General features: G+C 44.4%; 1 protein-coding gene across 1 annotated transcript in view; it reads right to left on the minus strand.

Moving 5' to 3' along the window:
* tmem131 (transmembrane protein 131) overlaps positions 1-21,829 on the minus strand; it is a 251,222-nt gene that overhangs the window by 219,879 nt on the left and 9,514 nt on the right. The gene's annotated exons all lie outside the window — the stretch shown is intronic.

Below are 21,829 nucleotides of genomic sequence, written 5' to 3' on the forward strand. Positions count from 1 at the left end.
TCCTTATGATAGCACGCTGCTTCATTTATGCTGCCAGTGGAGGCATGTGCCAAAATCACCTATTCTAATGATGAGCATTGCTTCCGTCACCAGGACCAACATTTTATTTATATACTCGGAGTAGCAAAGCAATAGTTGTTCAAACACCACGAGACTTGAGCACATACTCGAGGCCAGCACTTGCAATACTGAAGGGACTGCTGTATTATTGTGGGATGCCATGTTAAATCAAGGCCCCGTCTCCCTACTCAAGTGGGCCCAAGAGGTCCTATGCCACTATTCAAAGAGCAGGAGGAAGTTGTCCTGGACCATTGTCCAACAGTCTTCCCTCAAACAACACCACCAAAATAAATTAACTGGTTATTTATTCATTTGCCGCTTGAGGGACATCGCTATATGCAAATTGCCCACGAGTGGTTACCGAGGCAACAGTGACAGTACTTCAAAGTGATCCATTGGTTGTAAAGCTCTTTGGGGCCTCCCAAGGACTAAATAAAGTGCTTTATATAAATTCAAATTCTTTATTTTTTTTAAAGTTCATAAACATTTGTTCTTTTAAAAAAAAATAAAACGGCAGACTAAGGGTTGACCATCCTTTCAAAGCTGAAAAGTCAGACAGAGAAAATGCACGTGACGAACAGCTGAAAGTTTTCAAGTGCTCGAGTCTGAGAAAAACAGCACCCATAATGGGTCCCTACAGCTTTCAAGGCCAGATAATTTACATTCAGATGCGCTGATGCTAGCAAGAGGAACATGCTTTTACACTTCATCTAGGAACATAGGAAGGCCATTCAGCCCTTGAGCCTGTTCAGCCACGAGATGCAGATCAAGGCTGATCTGCATCTCAACTCCATCCACCTTTCTTGGCTCCATATCCTTTTATACCCTTGTCTAGCAAAAATCTATCGATCTCCGATTTAAAATTAACTGAGCTAGCATCTACTGCTTTTTGTAGGAGAGCTCCACACTTCTACCACTCTTTGCACGAAGAAGCGTTTCCTAACTTCTCTCCTGAATGGCCTGGCTCTGATTTTAAGGTTATGTCCCCTTGTTCTAGACTCCCCCACCAGCAGAAAAAGTTTCTCTCTATCTACCCTCTCAATTCCTTTCAAAATCCTAAAAACCTTAATCAAATCACCCCATTAGACTTCTATATTCCAGAGAATACAAGCCTAGTTTATGTAATCTAACCCTTGGAGCCCTGGTACCATTCTGGTGATTCTACGCTGCACTCCTTCCAAGGCCAATATATTCTTTCCAAGGTGTGGTGCCCAGAACTGTACACACTTTTGGTTAAGCAGCAACATCTTGATAGTGTATTTTCCCTCCTTGTCCCCTCTGCAGCCTTTGACATGATCAACCACACCATCCTCTTATTACACCTCTCCACTGTTGTCCAGCTTACTGTCCTTTCCCAGTTACACTTATACTTATCCAATCATAGGCAGAACATCTCCAACAATGGCTTCTCTTCCCATCCCATTACCTCAAATTCTCACCTTCACATCCCTCCATAGCCACAGGCTCGCCCCACCCTACTCTGTCTCTGCAACCTCCTCTAGCCTTGTATCCACCACAGCATCCTTTGGACCTTTGACGCTGACCTTTTGTACATCCTCCTCTCCCTTCACCTCACCACTGGTTGTACGGCCTTCAGCTACCTCAGCCCTACTCTTTGAAATTCCCTCCCTAAACCCCTCTATCGCTCCACCTTTTAAAAAAAAGTCAAAACCATTCTTTTTGAACAAGCCTTCAGTCACCTCTCCTAACTCTCACCATAATTCAGTGTCCCTATCTAATTGTTTTTCCTCCTCGCTATACAGTGCCTTGGGACATTTTTACATTCACGACACTGTATAAAATACAACTTTTTGTTGCGGTTGTAAACTACCCAAGTTCACCATTACCGATTGCACAACAACTCTATGACTGTCATGATTGTGGAAGTGCGGGGAAAACAGAGGCAATGGATGTCACAAACTTAAGTTCACAAAAGATACTACCCTATGGGTTTACAATATCCTCTGTTGAAATGACATACTGCGTGAAGCACATTCAAGCTCAAGAACAGAAAAGGAAGCCCTGTTTATGCCATTACTAAGAGCAACTCTGCAGCCCTGCTTGTATTGCAGAATCTATTCCACGTTACACTTAGCACGGGTTTCAGAGTTCTTGTAAAATATTTATTTCAAGTGTAAAATCAGCCAAAAAGCTTATCACAGCAGCTGTGGGCTCAGTGGCAATTTTTGTAGGAAAACTATCCAAATAACAGAACCCCTTATCCAACAAAGTGTAGCGTTGCCTGTAAACTGCACTTTCATCTTCATACATTTTGGTCAAATTTACTGCAATGAGGTTTCTACGGATCAAGTGAATGTCGATTTACTGTGAACCAAAGCGCTCTGGTAGTTCTGGACAACAATGCCAAAGAATCATCACAGGAACCGTTATAAAAAGGGACTACCGTGGCCTCAAGGTGCTGCTAAAGTAATGAATCCTGCATAAACTTTGAATCACAGAAAAACTGCATGCAAGCCAAACATTTCTCCGCCAAGACCAAAGCCATCTCATTTGCCTCCTGTGGAAAGCGCCAAAGTGTACCAGATTGAAGCCTCTCCTCAGCCTTTCACTCAGGCAGTAGTACACAACCTGTGCTCTGTCTGACACGGAGCTGAATTTCACCCCCCCCCCCCCCCCACCCCCATCCATCCATCCAACAGCAAGACTGCCTATTTTCACTTATGGAACATCACCTACCGCCATCCCCCGCTCTCTTCCACCACTGTTGAAACTCTCATTCATCCCACCTCCAGGCTCGACTTCCCAAGGCTCTCCTTGCCCGCCTCTGACTGTTCTCGAACACAAACTACAACCTGTCCTCTTTAACAAGCTAGCATGACTGCACCCGGATGGCACAGTAAGTGGTTGAACCACAAAGAAGAAATGGACCGGGTTCGAGCCCCAGTCTCGGCTTAGTTAGCCAAGGTGCCATAGGAATGCTCCAACTGGCCTTAGCCCTTGGGTTAAAGAGAGTGTAAAATGAGGCACCGCTCCTGCACGGGAGCGCTACGCAGCAATTCTAGTGCACGTGTAGATGCCAGTTTAGAATGGGATTGGGCTCGGCTGCAATGGCCTTCCACAGACAAACAGCCTGTTGACATTTGTCGTCAAGACTCAAGATGAGTGACAAGCACTTCGATAGGGTATCAGAAAGCGACTGGCACCCATGGAGCCAATCCCAAGCTAGAGCTCATTGCCTTCAGGAGAAAATTTAGGGGAGAAAATTGGCAAGAAGGAAAATTCTTTAACCAATATCAGATCTCAACACTGCCAAGTTCACTGTACTGAAGTATTTTCATTTTTTCCACTCACCGATACCAATAAGAGCGGCAAGTTTATTAAAGAAAAAAGGTTGCAAACTTGCTAATCAGTCTGCCAAGTATACCTACCAACGTCCCCTCTGAATTGTCTTTGTTGTACGCGGCCTGTTTGTTTCAATGCGTGGTCCCTTTAAATTTCAGCACATGCCCGGTATTGCAAATGAAGCAGCTTGTGAGCAGCCTGCGCAGTACCTTGCAGATTACTGGGCAGCCGCACGCAGCTTAGAGGGTTCGCTACCTATCAGTATTAGTTATCAAGTCAACACAATATTTTGTGCTTCATTTAAATGATGGCAATCAATGCTGGTGACTTGGGCACCCACAAGCTATAAATCAAACTAGCTGAACACTAACCCTGCCTGCCACCATTAAGTTCATATTAAATGTCTAAAAACCAGACACAAAAAACTCTGTTTAAAAACAGCCAAGAAAAATAAATCTAGGTAATTTATTCAAAGTTCCCTCATCTTTTATGGAAATAACATTCTTTTCAGTGACCTAGATTCACAATGGTACACCACTGAATTCACAGCAAGAATGCGAAGCATGGAAGTATACAATTTTACTGTACTAAGTGCTCATTTCATTGCAGGAGTGAGAACGTGTGATTTTAATTTTGGGAAATTTATTTCTGAAACATACTACATAGCTTTCACTAAAAATTGACGCTTTAGTGCAGATGACACTCAGGTCAAAGATTAAAATTGATTTAAAGGGAAGCCTCACAATTATCTTATTAGCTTGAACCAAATTATTATAAGATATCCATTATAAAAATGTAGTTCACCGTCACCTCGCCATGTATTTAGTCTATTCCTCACAATAGCTATGGTATGTGTAAGGACATGTAGCACCAAAGTATTTCCATTCTGATTTTGAGTGGCGCTATTGTCCTCAAAGATGATGCGCGAGTGCACTTGATGCCAAGACCCCACTGCCCCCATCTCTTACATACTTCAATTAGATTAGCCACCAACAAGGTACATATTAAATGGATTTGATTTTATTTCTTCCTCCCAATGACATGGTTTGGTGTTCAAATCAGGGGACTCGGATCCAGCACCCCATCTAATTTCCATGCAGCATCGTACTGGCACTCTGTAAATTAATGAGAGGCTCAAATAGTGGCACAGATCCAATAAAGCAGTCATTCAAGGAGAAAAATAAATACGCATTACAGAGTGGCACCGAATCTGCTTGGGGTCGGCCAACGTATGATTTTTAATACACCCTCCCCTTCCCTGAAGTGCTCCTATAAGGGGATGCTGCGAACTCGATTGTGTTCAATGGTGCATCCACCATCATGCTGATGCCATGCTTTAGTGCACCATCAGTCCCCACCAACAAGTTCATTTCCAGCCCCACAGGCCATGTTCCCGATTACAGCTTGGCGAGGTGCCCAGTTATTTCTGGCAACACATTGCCTGTTTGCATTGGAGCTTTCGCATCGCCACCTCAATATCAGTTTGTTCTTTCATTTGCAGCCGTTAGGTAGCGTGCCACAGTGGCTTTTAGAACCACTAAGCTACACATTTAGTGCTAGAATAAAACTGCAAATAAAGTCGTTCCTTTTCAAACTTATTGTTAAAAAAAAAGCAAATTTCCCACTGCACTGGCAACACCATTTTCATTACACAACTTATTACTTTCACTAACCTAACCAAACACCCAGGCAGTGTATCCATTACTGCCCTACGTGGACAGTATGGAGAAATGTAGGACCACCAGAGGTGCGGTATCCTAACTTTAAAAAAATCAATACTACAAAAGTAGATGAGGTTGAACTGCTTTATAGAGTTAAAAAAAGTGATATAACTAAAGCAGGTTACAAATACTAATAGAATACATGACCTTAGAAAACATTAAACACAGCCAAAAATTGATGGCGAGGGGAAGGTAGGGTTAATGTTTCAGAACTGGAGCATGTTACAGATGAACAGCTTATAACGAGGAAGAGAGCCTGGGAAAAGGAAGCAGGGAGAGAAAAAAGTCCATGATTAGGTGGAGGGCAGAGGATGATTAAATGACAGAACTGATAATGGCGGAAGACAAAAAAAAAAAGGCAATGTGAGAAATTAAGAGAACAAAAAAGGTAACTCCAGACCCAGGGGGGTGTGAGGAGGAGGGGGGGGGAAAGACATGGAACACCTGGCAAAGTGGTGAAGACTGGCGACAATCACTCCCAGTGCAACCAGTGTACATTACTAGCACCTACCATCCGAGAGAAAATGGGAGCTATGGCCAAGATCTAAAGTTTTTAAAGTCAATGTTACAGCCAGGGGGCTGTAAAGTGCCTAATCGAAAGAGGTGGTGCTGTTTCTCGAGCTTGCGTCAGCTTGAATGGAACAGCGTAGGAACTCAAGGGCAGAGAGATCAGAGTGGGAGTGGGATGGAGAATTAAAGTGGCAAGCGATTAGAAGCTCAGGGTTGCACTGGTGGACTAAACGGAGGTGCTTCAGCAAAGCTACTACTCAATCTGCGTTTGGTTCCCCCAATGTAGAGGGGACTGCATCATGAGCTGAGAATACAATATACTAAGTTGGAAGAAATGCAAGTAAATTACTGTCTCAGCCAGGAATGTTTGGGGGGCCCAGACACTGGGATGGAAGGAGATGAAAGGGCAGGTGTGACATCTCCTGCACTTGCATGGGAAGATGCCAGAACAAGGTGATGGAGGAGGTGACGAGTGTGTCACAGAAGAAACTGTCCCTTTGGAATGATGAAAGTGAGAGGGATGGAGAAGACGCGTTTGATGGTGGGATCATATTGGAGGTGGCGGAGGATAATCCGTCAAACGTGGAAGCTGGAAGGCGACAACAATGGTGATCTCACCATGGTTCTGGGAGGGATAAGAACGGAAAAGTGGGAAATGGGATGGACACGGTTGAGGGCTATTTCCCCACAGTGGAGGCGAATTCTCAGCTGAGGAACAAGGAGGGCATTTCAGAAGCTGTGGTGTAGAAGGTGGCACCATCAGAGCAAATGCAACGGAGACGGCGAAACTGGGAGAAGGGAATGGAGTCCTTACAGGAAGCAGGGTGGGAAGTATAATAGAGTTAGCTGTGGGAGTTGGTGGGCTTGTAGTGGATATCAGTGGACAGTATATCCCCAGAGATGGAGGAGTCAAGGAAGGGAGGAGTCAGAGATGGACCACTAAAAGTTGTGGGAAGGGTTCTTACAAAGGGTCAGAAACACATGAAACGTTAACCCTACTTTCCTCGTTCCACTGCTGTCGCACCTGCCAAGGTCTTTCCAGCATCCATCCGTTATTAGATTTCCACAATCGGCAGTACTTTGCTTTCTAGCAAAAATTGACTATTCTTTCAGCATACCAAGTCCTTTCCTTTGTCGAACAATCATTTGGTTAAACGCTTATCTGGACACTTATTTTTGAATACTGAAACTACAATGCAGGTGTTTGCCCCCCCCCCTTCTTTCCTTACCCCTCCTCTCTGAAGGTAGTAACTCGTGCTCAGATATAAACACACCTTTCCCAAATGGCCATTATTCTTTTTTAAACTTTTAAAACAGAAATTTCATTTTTAGCAAAAAAAAAAGTACCAATTATTGATGGCAACCCAAAAGTTGCTGCATAACTAAAACATTCATTCAAACCTTAGTAGATGAAGTGAGCAAAACGTCTGGACACATGATCAGCTGGGTGCACTCAACCATTTTTTTCCTAGCCGCATTTATTTGCATCTCAAGACAATGAAGCATGTTATTACATTTGTTCCAACCACAAAGATATACCCTACTGCAAGCCATTTCACTCTGCATGGTGCCACCATGTTCACATACCTGCAAACTCTCTCAGTACTGAATGTTTGCTGCAACTTTAAAAATGTGCGTACATTACATCACATCAGCACAAAATTTCCAGCTAAACTTCTCATGCTGTACTTTGTAATTACAGAACAGTGGGCCACACAAATATTTCAATTATACTGCTGTCAGTGGGCTTCACTTGTGCTGGTCAACAACCTCAGTTCCGCACGTTATAATCAAGCCTGGGAAGTTGGAGTACCTTCTTATACTCCAGCAAGTCCTGGAAATGCTTTCACTGACACGAAGAAATGTAGTCAACTATCGTGCACCACCACCACCACCACCCCCACCCTGTGCGGAGATTGCGGATCTCAGACAAGCTAGCAGGGATATAATTAATTGGGATGGAGGGGGAGGAGAAACCAACAGAGTTGCTGCGCTATGCTGCAACCACTACTGGAAAGTTCTCATCTGTAAATGTCAAATTATACCCCTCTCTCTCCGAGACCACCCCATGGTCAGGCCACCCATCAACACCCACTGTCTGCTCACATATAAAGAACGGCCACTTGATACTGAAGAACTACTAACATGAGCAGGGGAACTTGATTAGCTATACACAAACATTTGCAAAAGGTTGTTTCAGAAAGACAATGATGTGTCAAGCACGTGTGACTACAGTTAACACCGGTGCTTTTACAAATAAACTGTCCTTGGACAGGTCTCTTGAGCTATGCTATGACCAATGTTCCCCCTAATTTTTATTTAGTGCATCGTCCCTTTAACTGGGTGCAAGGCCCATTCAAATTTTCACACATGCTCGGTTCCTTCCCTGTAGAAGCCAGTGAGCGGCCTGCACGGGACCTCTAGCCCGCAGCACGGCCGTGCAGCTTAGCGGGAATGTTGGCTATGACAGGTGAACTGAATCATTGGCCTTTCTGTACTGAAACATTCTTTCAGCCCATCAAGCCTGTGCCGGATCGCTATCCAATTAGTCCCACTCTCCCATTCCCCCCCATAGCCCTGCAAATTGTTCCTTTTCAAGTATTTATCCAATTCCCTTTTGAAAGTCACTACTGAATCGGCCTCCACCAGCCTTTCAGGCAGCGTGTTCCAGATCGTAACAGCGTAAAAAATATTCTCATCTTTCCCCCCCCACCCCACTTCTTTTGACAATTATCTTAAATCTAAGTCTTCTGGTTACTGACCCACCAGTGGAAACAATTTCTCCTTATTTACTCTATCAAACTCTTCATAATTTTGAATCACCTCTATTAAATCTCTCCATCTTCTTTGCTCCAAGGAGAACAATATCACCTTCACTAGTCTCTTCACATAACTGAAGTCCCTCATGCCTGGACATAATACTCCAGCTGAGGCCTAACCAGTGGTCGTCCCATCCTCGGTCGCCTGAGGAAGAGTGTGTTTGAAGACCAGGACCTCAAACCCGCCACCAAGCTCATGGTCTACAGAGCAGCAGTGATAGCCGCCCTGCTATATACCTCAGAGACATGGACCATGTACAGCAGGCACCTCAAAGCACTGGAGAGGTACCACCAACGCTGCCTCCGCAAGATCCTGCAAATCCATTGGCAGGATAGGCGCACCAATGTCAGTGTTCTCGCTCAGGCCAACATCCCCAGCATCGAAGCTTTGACCACGCTCGATCAGCTCCGATACAAGACTCCCAAAACAAGCGCTCTACTCGGAGCTCCGACACGGCAAGAGAGCCCCAGGTGGGCAGAGGAAATGCTTCAAGGCCACCCTCAAAGCCTCCTTGAAAAAGTGCAACATCTCCACCGACACCTGGGAATCCCTGGCCCAAGACCGCACAAAGTGGAGGAGAAGCATCCGGGAAGGCGCCGAACACCTCAAGTCTCTTCGCCGGGAGCAAGCGGAAGCCAAGCACAAGCAGCGCACGTTAACCCAAGCACACCACCCACCCACCCCTTCAACCACCGTCTGCCCCACCTGTGACAGAGACTGTAGGTCCCGCATTGGACTCATCAGTCACCTGAGAACTCATTTAATGTGGAAACAAGTCATCCTCGGTTCCGAGGGACTGCCTAAGAAGAACCACCAGTGATTTACAAAAAGATTTAGCATAACACCCTTGCTTTTGAACTCCGTGCCTCTATTTATAAAGCCAAGGATCCCATATGCTTTTTCACCCTGTTCTTCCACTTTCAAGGGTTGGGGTAGAGATGGAATTGGAGGAGGAAATATCAATCTTAATTTTCACTCTTGAAACAGCACCAGAACAAGAGGACAAATTATTGTTCCATTGCACTTACTGCCACCCAAATTTCAGCCAAGCTTATTTGATTCAGCAGGACCTTGCAATCGACGTACTGCTGGTTTTGTGTGTGCCTGCGTGCTTGTGTTGACACAAAACAGCATCAAGACACAAAACCAGGTCCATGCATTCAACAGGCCTGAAAACAAGGCATCTAATCGGACAACAGATTTCAAACCCACGAACATTTGGGTTTGAAGTTAGAGCTTCAGAAGCCAAGTCTTTTGTGTTTGCGTGCTGCTGGAAGCAGGAGCATCAGAGCAAGAGTGACTCAGGCACGTCAGAAATTGAAATTTATGCCCCCCCCCCCCCCCCGTAACATTTCACTTTGATACCTGCTAATGGAATTTTCAAAGACGGACAAGATTTGCTCAAAGGGAACGCCATGTCAATGTCATGAAATGGGAAGCACAAGTGTCTTGTGCATTTACAACAGTAAGAAAAAGACTTGCATTTATATAGCGCCTTTCATGACCACAGGACACCACAAAGTGCTTTTATAGCCAATGAAGTGGAGTCATTGTTGTACCGTAGGAAACGCGGCAGTCAATTTGCCCACAGCAAGATCCCACAAACAGCAATGTGACAATGACCAGATCAGCTATGTTAGTGATGTTGATTGAGGAATAAATATTGGCCAGGACACCGGGGATAACTCCCCCGCTCTTCTTCAAAATTGTGCCATGGGATCTTTTATGACCACCCGAGGGCAGACGGTCCTCGGTTTAATGCCTCATCGGAAAGATGATACTTCTGACAGTGCAGCACTCACTCAGCACTGCACTGGAGTGTCGGCCTAGATTTTGTGCTCAAGTCTCTGGAGTGGGACTTCAACCCACAACCTTCTGACTTGGAGTCGAGAGTGCTACCACTGAGCCGTGGACGACACAGTAGCATAGACGAATACAAAATTCATAAAAATCTATATTCGCATTTTTCACTCGGCATATTCTGCATACAATTAATGAACAGTTTATAATACACTAGCAGATATCCCATGGAGTTGTTAAGTGAGCTGGAGGACAAGTTGTTTAATAGAAAGAGTGGCAGGAAAGTGTTGCAGGAAGTGTGCCACAGAAACTGCTGCTATACTCTAGAAAGAAAAAAGACATGCATTTATATAGCGCCTTATGACCATCAGACGTCCCAGAGCGCTTTACAACCAATGAAGTACTATTTGAAGTGGTGTCACTGTTGTAATGTAGGAAACGCAGCAGCCAACTTGCGCTTAGCAAGCTCCCATAAACAGCAATGTGATAATGACCAGATAATCCGTAGTTGTGTTGATTGAGGGATAAATATTGGCCAGGACACCAGGGATAATTCCCCTGCTCCTCTTCAAAATAGTGCCATGGGATCTTTTACGTCCACTTGAGAGCGCAGACGGGGCCTCAGTTTAGTGTCTCATCTGAAAGACGGCACCTCCGACAGTGCAGCTCCCTCAGTACTGTACTGGAGTGCCAGCCTAGATTTTTGTACTCAAGTCTCTGGAGTGGGACTTGAACCCACAACTTTCTGACTCAGAGGCGAGGGCGCTACCCACTGACTGACACCACACTGCTGGGGGGTGCGTGGTGAGGTGGGGGGGGGTCTGGGGCAGAGATGGGAAATGGAAGATTGGCGTGAAAACTGTGCTAACCTTTTGTCAGTGAGTATGAGAGCAAGCAAGTGCTGGGTTGGATCCTGGGCAATCTCCCTATACAACCTGCGCCAGGGCCTCTCTCAATTCTGCTTGCTAAGTGGACATAGGCAGTGTGTTAGAGCCAACTAAAGTGACGCAGCCATCAAAATTCCCACTTTGTGTGGTGAACTGCCCATCCTTCATTTGGAACCAACCACTGCTGCTTCTGTGAAGAATCAGGAACCTTGCAAATGCGAATGTCAGGCACAAATACAACATCAAAGATGATCAAAGTTAAAGTTCTAGGCAATGATCACAATAATTGCCTTCCCCACCTCCAGGAAAAAGCTTTGATTGAAAATATACCATTCCTCAACACAGTCAAAATAAGAGGAACGATAAGCATGGTGTTTTGCTTCACCCATAAAAATGTCAAACTAAAAAATACTATTGGGGCAGAACAAATGGAATTTTACTCTGCATCTGGCTAGGCTAGACCACAAATGGAGTGCTTGCTGCTGACACTGGATGCCTGAACTCTTCTATTTCCAAGTACAGGAAACTCTCAATTTACCAGCGCCGGAAATCTCTTAACCGGCAAAATTCAGGAGTAGGTTCAGGTAAGTTTTACTTCATATTAGTGGCCGTTCCTGGATCTGTGGCTGTGTAATCCCCTTTGTTATAATGGGGAACAAAGAAATGGAAGACCAATTAAATACATACTTTGGGTCTGTCTTCACAAAGGAGGACACAAATAACCTCCCAAAGATGTCAGGGAACATAAGGTCTAATGAAAGGGAGGAACTGATAGAAATCAGTATTTGTAGGGAATTGGTGTTAGGGAAATTGATGGGATTGAAGGCCGATAAATCCCCAGGGCCTGATAATCTACATCCTAGGGTACATAAGGAAGTGGCCCTAGAAATTGTAGATGCATTGCTGGTCATCTTCCAAAATTCGATAGACTCTGGAACAGTACCCATGGATTGGAGGGTAGCTAATGTTACCCCGCTGTTCAAAAAGGGTGGTAGAGAGAAAACGGGGAATTATAGACCGGTAAGCCTGACATCGGTGGTGGGGAAAATGCTAGAGTCCATTATAAAGGATGTAATAGCAGAGCACTTGGAAAAAAGTGACCGGATCGGACAAAGTCAACATGGATTTACAGAAGGTAAATCGTGCTTGACTAATCTACTGGAATTTTTTGAGATGTAACTGGTAAAATAGATATGGGAGAACCAGTGGAAATGGTGTATTTGGATTTTCAAAAGGCTTTCGATAAGGTCCTGCATAAGAGATTAGCGGGTAAAATTAAGGCACATGGGATTGGGGGCAAGGTATTGACTTGGATAGAGAACTGGTTGGCAGACAGAAAGCAAAAAGAGTTGGAATAAACAGCTCTTTTTCCGAGTGGCAGGCACTGACTAGTGGGGTACCGCAGGGATCGGTCCTTGGATCCCAGCTATTCACAATATATATTAATGATCTGGACGAGGGAACTAGATGCAATATCTCCAAGTTTGCAGATGACACAAAGCTGGGTGGGCGTGTGTGCTGTGAGGAGGATGCCGAGAAACTCCAGTATGATTTGGACAGGTTGGGTGATTGGGCAGAAGCATGGCAGATGCAATATAACGTGGATAAATGCGAGGTTATCCACTTTGGTGTCAAAAACAGGAAGGCAGATTATTATCTGAATGGCAATAGATTGGGAGAAGGGGAAGTGCAACGAGACCTGGGCGTCCTTGTGCACCAGTCGCTGAAAGTAAGCAGGTGCAGCAGGCGGATAAGGCGGCAAATGGTATGTTGGCCTTCGTAGCGAGAGGGTTTGAGTATAGGAACAAGGATGTCTTGCTGCAGTTGTACAGGGCCTTGGTGAGACCACACCTTGAGTATTGTGTGCAGTTTTGGTCGCCTTATCTGAGGAAGGATGTTCTTGCCATGGAAGGAGTGCAGCGAAGATTCACCAGGCTGATACCTGGGATGGCAGGAATGACGTATGAGGAGAGATTGGGTCGATTGGGCTTGTACTTGCTGGAGTTTAGAAGAATGAGAGGGGATCTCATCAAAACTTATAAAATTCTAACAGGACTAGACAGACTAGATGCTGGAAGGGAGTTTCTTCACCCAGAGAGTGGTGAACCTGTGGAATTCTCTACCACAGAAGGCAGTAGAGGCCAATTCATTAAATATATTCAAGGAGGAGTTGGATATATTTCTTGAGGCTAAAGGGATCAAGGGATATGGGGAGAAAGCAGGGACAGGGTACTGAATTTGGATGATCAGCCATGATCTCATTGAACGGCGGAGCAGGCTCGAGGGGCCGAATGGCCTACTCCTGCTCCTATCTTCTATGTTTCTATGTAACCGGGGTTCCTGCACCTGTTGCTAAGCAACAGGGAAGCCTGGATCTGTTGCTGTGTACGGAGCTCTCGTACCTTTTAACTATACCTCTCTGTAATCCGGACTTTTTGATAAACCGGCACCACGCCGGTCCCGGATAAAAAAGAGTTTCCTGTACCAATAACCCTCATCTTAAATGGTTTTTTAAACTTGATTTGCCACTTTTTAATGTGCATTCTGTACTTGTGTTTGGTGAACATTTTTACCCTGGTACATATTTATTTCCATATTGCAAAAGCTTTGGTAACATTAGACCAACTGCATGCTCATAACACCGGAAGCTTGCAGTTTTAGCTCTAAAATGGTGATTCTGACAATGATAAGATGACATCTCAAAGGTTTGAAGTACAGATTAAGCAGAGACACAATCAATAATACCTGTGCAATTTCATTAACCATAATTATGTTAATGGTTAGGTAGTGACTGCTAGCCTATTTCTGAAACCTATGCCGACATACCAGTAAACAAAACCTGCAAGGAATTATTTTTCACAAAATTCAAGAATCAGTATAACAAAGAACCGATGAAACAAAATAATTAACAGGAGGAAATATTTTTTTTTTTAAATCAAGGCGATCCAATCAAAAACACACGGTTCAACTACAAAATGCCTTCCTTTAAAATAGTGAATGCAGTAGTTGGCGATAATCTAAAACACAACCGGAGATTTATTTGGCATTCATCCCAAGTGTCTTACAGTAGTCGTTTAAGAATATAAATTATAGAATGAGAAAAGGCCATTTGGCCCATAAAGCCTACTTATGCCACAGACCCTCAAACTTTATCTAATCCATCATATCTATAAGGCAATTTCTGCCAAAATACTCCTTAATCCCCACAAGTTTATGAAGCAAAACTCCAGGATCTGTCCACCTTCACCATATCCACAAGCAGAATTCAACCACGCTACTGCACCATAGGTGCCACGATGCTTGCTCCACATTAGATCATCTCAGTCTATAGCTATTTCCATCACGTCCATCATTTCCAGATGTTTGTTTAACTCCCCTTTGAAGGAGACAATAGTAGCCTTATCTGGTTTTGCTGGAGGCCTGTTCCATAATTCCACTATGCTACAGGATTTTTTTTTTTTTTTTTTTTAAATCATGTTAAAATTAATGCTCACAAAGCAAATCAAATAGCTGCTTTGCATCCCCATCATCATACGTCTCAAAACTGAGCAACTGAATTATGTCTCACTTCAATTCAAAGTTAAAAGGCTCTCCTCATAACTTTAAGACCTAGAATCATCCTGATCCCTCGTCAATGTACCAATATCATTTTGAAGATGGGCTGTCAAAGGTTTTTCACAAACTATAATAACTATTACAGGAAACTCTTTGGTATCCGGCACCGATGGGACCGGGATGGTGCCGGTTGATAAAAAAATCCGGATAACGGAGAGGTATATCTACCGAGGCTATTTTTAACAAACAAAAATATCAAGAAATGTGCAGTATAATTGGGTACTCACCTACAGAATGTTGTTTTAAATGGATGGTGGAAGATGCTTGATTAAGTACAGTACTGCCAGTTGAGGGTAATACATAACTCTTTAATTACTTAACAGTAAAACAAAACTTATAAACGACTGTATACTGTAGTTTTCGGAGTGAGAAATGTACCGGCTATTAGAGAGTTTCCTGTATATTTAAACATCCTGAAGATGCAGTCTAGTATCCGATTAGCTTTGCCAACAGTGCCTCATCGATTGAAACCTTTGTGCGAAATCAATCACACCTAGTTCCTTATCCATTATTAAAAAGCCTTGACTCAAGTTTATTTTCCAGAGTAAAATTTATTTTTCTTTTTAAATTGCATTTTGGAGAAGGGGGGGGGCAGAGGAGTGAGTGAGTGAGTGAGTGAGTGTGAGCATACAATAGCAAAATACTGCAGATGCTGGAAATCCAAAATAACAGCAGAAAACGCTGGAAAAACTCAGCAGGCCAGGCAGCATCCGTGGAGAGAGAAACAGAGTTAACGGGCCAGAAATTAGGATCGGGTGCTTGCCGCGCGTGCAAGCCCCCGATGTGCACTCACCCGGCGCGCCGACATCTGAAGCCTGGGCCTGCTTGGAATTCCTGTCACTGGCCCGGTTCAGATGTCGGCGCGATGTGCTTGCCTGATCCAGCGGCGTAGTTAGTGCGATGTGCCGGCTGGGATCAGGTGAGCACTGGGCAGCCAATCAGGGGAGGGGAAACTTCATTCATGAGTTTGATAGTAAGAACTGTCAAACTCATGAAAAGTGCGGGCGCCCAAAAGACTAGTTTAACTTTAAATAAAATTTTAAAAAACATCCCAATAGTTAAATAACTTTTAAAAAACTATTTTAAACAAATAATAAAATTTTTGAAAAAATAATTTTTTAAGAAATCGGGTCTAAAAATAAACTTACCTTACCGTAAAGTCCTTAAAAACAATGAAGCTGTGGAAAAAATGTAATAATTTTAAATAATAGACCACTTACCTTCAAGAATCAAGTCCTTACGCCTCCTTTTTATATGTGTAAAAAGTTCAGGCCCTTGCACACGGGCAAACCTGTCAAAAAGGAAGTTCAACGCGTGCGCGCAGAGTCCTGCGCGCACGCGTTGGACCTCTGAAACCCTTGGAGGAAATGCCGGTTTCCCGCGCATGCGCTGTGCATGCTGAAATCCGGCACTTCCAACGGGCCCACGCGTGAGTACCCCGTCCGTACTCACACGTTGGGACCGGAATTACTGGCCCAGCGTTTCAGGTCGAAGAACCTTTCTTCAGAACTGGCAGAGAGGGCATAGACAGAAATCACCCCCGTGGTGGGGAACATAGAACTCTCAGTCTGCAGTCAACTAGCGGCCAAACTATTGCTACTTTTGTACTGATCTAACATGGCGGAAATGCCAAGATAAACCTGGAACAGAAGGAGGCCATTTGGCCTACGGTCTGTATGCCAGGCATGCTAAGCCCGATAAAAAAAAAGGTTTTTCTAGCTAAGTATAAAAATGGGAGTTTTCCCAACTGCTGCCAGCCTTCATGTAAAGGAACGCTGACCTGGATTCGGTCCGTGAGACCCCTGTTGTGACAATGCCCATTTCAATTAGGTCTGTGAGATAAAGGGGTAGTTTTTTTTTAAAGTAGGCATAGTGGTTAGCACTGTTGCCTCACAGCGCCAGAGACCCGGGTTCGAATCCAGCCTCGGGCGACTGTCTGTGTGGAGTTTGCACATTCTCCCCGTGTTTGCGTGGGTTTTCTCCGGGTGCTCCGGTTTCCTCCCACAGTCCAAAGATGTGCGGGTTAGGTTGATTGGCTATGATAAATTGACCCTTAGTGTTAGGGGGATTAAATGCGTGGGGTTACAGGGATAGGGTGGGATATGTGTTGGTGTAGGGGTTACGGGGATCGGATGGGATATGTGTCGGTGCAGGCTTGATGGGCCAAAATGGCCTCTATCTGCACTGTGGGGTTTCTGTGACTCCCTAACCCGCCCCGACGCTCAAAATGTTGGTTCATTTAGTAAACTCGAGAGATTCTGGGAAACTATGGCTACGATTTAATTGCACAATGTTTCTTTCTCTTTTTCAGTTTGAACCACTGTTTGGTCGCTGAATTAGAAGTTATATCAAGTTAGTTAATGAATAATGGGAACTCATCCCATTTATATTAAAAAGATCATCTGCTGTAGAGTCAATTTTTGTTTAGCACATTACTCACAACATCTTGTATACCTTTCAGACCCAAGACAGCTATCTATCCCTATTACACCACTTTCATTAAAGTGGTTTAGCCTGGTTTAACAGGTTCTTAGAAACAGCTGGTGAAGATATTGCAAATACTCTTGATCTTTTAACAGTTCATGTACGCTTCCCAGAAATTGTATCATGCAATTTTCAGCACAACTAGTTTCAAAAGAACCCAATTTCTGACGAGGAAAAGTCAGTTGTGCCATTTCATTAACGCTGCGCAAGTTGGTGTTTCATTTCTATGATTTCAGTCAAGTTGTTTTTTGAAAATCCAAAAGTCAGCAGAATTCACATCATGTCACGTGAAGTGAAAATTAGGTTACACGTTATATAAATGACAAATGACAGTACAAACACTATTAACAACTGCCCACGCTTATACTTTCCAACATACCAAGTTTTCAAAGATACCCAAAGGCTGACAGGAAGCCACATTGAAAATCTTATCAAGATTGAAGTTGGAGGTGATAACTTCTATTTGCAAGCACAAGGCGTGCCCACACTCTATAGCCATTCATATGCGCATTTTGGCAGCCAGTCTGAGCCCATTACATCTCTCTCTCTCTCTTTATCTTGGCCCCTTCTCGCCCCTTCCTATGACTCAGTCATGCTACCTTTCATTTCTCCCCTCTTGGCACTTTGCGCCCCCCCCAATCCCTACCCCAGTGTCACCTGTGGCTCAGTTGGTAGCACACTCGCCTCGGAGTCATAGAAACATAGGAGATAGGATCAGGAGTAGGCCATTCGGCCCTTCGAGCCTGCTCCGCCATTTAATGAGATCATGGCTGATCATCCAAACTCAGTACCCTGTCCCTGCCTTCTCCCCATATCCCTTGATCCCTTTAGCCTTAAGAAATATATCCAACTCCTTCTTGAATATATTTAATGAATTGGCCTCAACTGCCTCTGTGGTAGAGAATTCCACAGGTTCACCACTCTCTGGGTGAAGAAATTCCTCCTCATCTCTGTCCTAAATGGCCTACCCCTTATCCTTAGACTGTGACCCCTGGTTCTGGACTCCCCCGCCATTGGGAACATCCTTCCTGCATCTAGTCTGTCTAGTCCTGTTAGAATTTTATAAGTTTCAATGAGATCCCCTCTCATTCTTCTAAACTCCAGCGAATATAAGCCCAATCGACCCAATCTCTCCTCATACGTCATTCCTGCCATCCCAGGTATCAGTCTGGTGAATCTTTGCTGCACTCCCTCTATGGCAAGAACATCCTTCCTCAGAGTCAGAAGGTTGTGGGTTCACAGTCCCACTTCAGGGACTCGAGCACAAAAATCTAGGCTGATGCTACAGTGCAGTGCTGAGGGAGCGCTGCACTGTCTGAGGTGCCGTCTTTCGGATGAGACGTTAAACCGAGGCCCCGTCTGCTCTCTCAGGTGGACGTAAAAGATCCCATGGCACTATTTCGAAGAGGAGCAGGGGCGTTATCCCTGGTGTCCTGGCCAATATTTATCCCTCAACCAACACAACAAAAACAGATTATCTGGTCATTATCACATTGTTGTTTGTGGGAGCTTGCTGTGTGCAAATTGGATGCCGCGTTTCCCACATTACAACAGTGGCTACACTTCAAAAGTACTTCATTGGCTGTAAAGTGCTTCGAGACGTCCGGTGGTCGTGAAAGGCGCTATATAAATGCAAGTCTTCTTCTACCCATTATTCGCCTGCCCTCCTATTCTCCTGCTGACGCTCCAAGCCCTCTTCGATAAGCCCTCTGTGCCTCTCTTGGCATTCTCCAAAAGGGCCGCGTCAAAGCAAGAGTCACTGTCTCCTTATGAGCAGCAACCCCAGTGCCCCATCCTATTCTCTTGCTGATCATCTTCCCCAGTACTACAGCTGAGGGCCAACCGCCTTTCCATGCTGCTCACCCTACTGCCGACCAACAATCGCTGCCCCTCTCCGCATTTCCCTGCAGAATGCCCATTCGTTCCTGAACAAATCCGGTGTCCATTACTGTCTGATTATGCTCCTGTAAAGCACTTTGGGACATTTTTCCTACATTAAAAAAAAAGGTGCTATATAAATGCAAGTTGTTGTTATACATATGCAAGCTGTTGTTGCTTTAGTAAGTTTATTTTCTACAGCTGGTAACCATTTAAACAAATTCCACTTCACTAAACTGTTCAGCTACACAAACCAACTGGATCCCTCAAATATTTCCTGTATGCTATACATCAGTTCAATACAGTATAATAATAATGGAATTACTATGCAATCCAAACTATATCAACAGGAGTGTTTCCTCAAAAAAAGGCACCCCATTGTACATAAATCTGATCAAAAAAGAAAGCTACACTCGTCCAGGTAAAATCTGAAAGCACTTTCAAAGTTATTAAAGTAACGAGTTACCATTCATAGCATAGCATGACCATATCAATCTGCTGGCCTTTAATGACTCATGCATTTAAAAAGATTCACAACATTCCAAAGTAATAACATTCAGTGCAAAGATAAAAATATGGGGAAAGTCCGTAAGTCTGAACTCTCTTCATACAGCATGCCTATTCAAATCTGACCCAACACAACAGAGAAGCAATGCTAGGTCACTTTCTTTAGTTTGAGAAAAATCTCAAAATATTTGTGTCATGCAAGACCATAATAGATCACTTTTACAAATATCCCAAATTTTGTAGAATTCTGCCAAAACTAAATGTTTATCAAAGCAGGATTAAGGACCCCCGAGAATCTGTTGTACCGTTCTTTTAAGAGGTCAATTGAATTACTATCCTTCATCTCCAATAATGAGTGTGAAGAGAATATGGATCTCTTCGACCATCGTACACCAACACATTCTTCCCCTTCCACCCTTACTGCCCACCCCAGCTTCAGACCTCTCCCTCCAGTCTCCTACTCATTCTAGCTCAAATCCGCTCACTCAGTTTCTTGCCCATCTCTTCCTCTCCCCACCCTCTCCAAGCCTCTTCCCCAGCACCCTCAATCCCTTCTGCACTCAGCCCCTGACCACTCAGCTATCCCTGCTGGCTGACAGTGTTAATGGCTCCCTTGACTCGGGCACCATCTCTCTCCCCTTCAAAACAATGATGATCACCCTCTTCCCAAAAAAAAAGAGTCCTCCCTAGCTAACGTTTGTCTCCAACCTTCCATTTCGATCCAAGATGCTCAGAAGTGTCAATGCCACCCAGCTCTGCAGCCGTATCTTCCAAACTTCCTGTTCAAATTCCAAAAAGAACGGCATCCTCCCGACTCGCGGCACTGAGGCTGCCCTGGCCAAAGTCATGAATGACATCTTGTGACCGTGGTACATTATTGCTTCTTGTCCTGCTCGACCTCTCCACAACATACGATATGGTCAACCATGCCATCCTCCTCTACTGTCCAGCTCTGTGGGATCTTGCTTACATGTCTGCTCCTTTTCGGAACACATCTAAAATCTTGAGCAAAAACGTCTCTTCTCACCCTCTGTGACCTCCAAACATCTATCCTTGGTCTCCTCTTCGTGGAACTGTTGCTCCTCAGTTTCAGCTTCCACATTATGCTGATGATACCCAGTTCTATATCTCCACCACTAACTACCCTTAACCCCACAACCATATCTGTGCTGCCAGAATCCCGATCCTGGATCAGTAAAAATTTCCTTCAACTATCACGAAGATCAAAGACATTATTTTCAGCCCTTGTCATAAGCTTTGCCGTCTTGCCACAGGCTCCAATCCTTCACCCAGGCCACTTAAGCGGAGCAAGACGGTGCAAAAACCATGGCACCCAGGCCGAGCTGCAAAGCCCACATCGTGTCCATTATTAAGACCACTTATCTTTACCATTGCTGAAACTCTTCTCTGCACTTGTCACCCCAGACTTAATTCCTCCAACACCATCCTTGCCAGCCTCCCGTCCATCCTCCACAAACTCTTACTTGTTCAAAGCTCAGCTGCTAGTGCACAGGTACAAAAAGTAATCAAAAAGGCTAATGAAAATGTTTGCCTTTATCTCAAAGGGGTTTGAATTCAAACATAGTGGAAGTAATGCTTCAGTTGCACAGAGCCTTGCTCAGACCCCACTGGGGAGTACTGTCTTCAGTTTTGGGTAGCAAGCCTCAGGAAAGATATATTGGCCTTGGAAGGAATACGTATATGGTCCATTTAGCCAGTCCCACATAATTGTCATGACACTTCTCACCCGCCCGGAGCCCTGTGATCTCTTGAAGAAGTGAAAAACCACATAAAAACCAGACCAATTAGGGGGAAAAAAAATCTGGAAAATTTCTCTCCGACCCCTTTAGGTAATCAAAACTTCTCCAAGAGATCATATAGACCCGGATTTACATTATAGGATACCTACCTCTGGTCCGAGGTGATCTTTGCCCCAGGTAGAAACAGGTTCTGTTCTTTCCTGAAGGAATACAGTAAATCAGTGTTTACCCCATGGGCCAGCAACCTAGTCCACGTGTCCAATATTCTCTGGGGGAAAGACCCACCTCAAGTTCAACCTAGTTCTGCCGTTACATAACTTGAAAGCGTGACCCCTGGTCCTTCTGGATCTATCCAATTGATGTCATTGGTTCACATAAACAACTTGTATTTATATAGCGCCTTTAACGTAGTAAAACGTCCCAAGGCGCTGCACAGGAATATTTTAAGACAAAACATTTGACACCGAGCCACATAAGGATAAAT

The sequence above is a fragment of the Somniosus microcephalus genome, chromosome 10, assembly GCF_052327205.1.
Source record: "Somniosus microcephalus isolate GS21.2 chromosome 10, FLI_Smic_1.0, whole genome shotgun sequence".
Taxonomy (NCBI): domain Eukaryota; kingdom Metazoa; phylum Chordata; class Chondrichthyes; order Squaliformes; family Somniosidae; genus Somniosus; species Somniosus microcephalus.